A 426-nucleotide genomic window follows, 5' to 3' on the forward strand; every position below is an offset into this window, starting at 1 on the left:
GCAACTAAGAAAGAGAACTACAGACCGATCTCCCTCGTGATCACAGATGCCAAAATTCTCAAAAAAAAAATACTAGCAAATAGAATACAGCAAATCTTCAAGAAGATCATACACCATGACCAGGTAGGATTCAACCCAGGGATGCAAGGATGGTTCAATATTCGCAAATCTATAAATGTAATATACTATAACAATAGAGTGAAAACTAAAAACCACATGATCATCTCCACTGATGCAGAAAAGGCTTTTGACAAAGTCCAACACTCATTCATGTTCAAAGTCCTACAGAAAATTGGAATAGATGGCCTCTACTTCAATCTCGTAAAAGCCAGTTATGAAAACACATTGGCTAACATAATCCTAACTGTGGAAAAACTGAAATCTTTTACTCATAGATCTGGCACAACACAAGGATGTCCTCTATCA

The sequence above is a fragment of the Octodon degus genome, unplaced genomic scaffold, assembly GCF_000260255.1.
Source record: "Octodon degus isolate 3935 unplaced genomic scaffold, OctDeg1.0 scaffold00377, whole genome shotgun sequence".
Taxonomy (NCBI): domain Eukaryota; kingdom Metazoa; phylum Chordata; class Mammalia; order Rodentia; family Octodontidae; genus Octodon; species Octodon degus.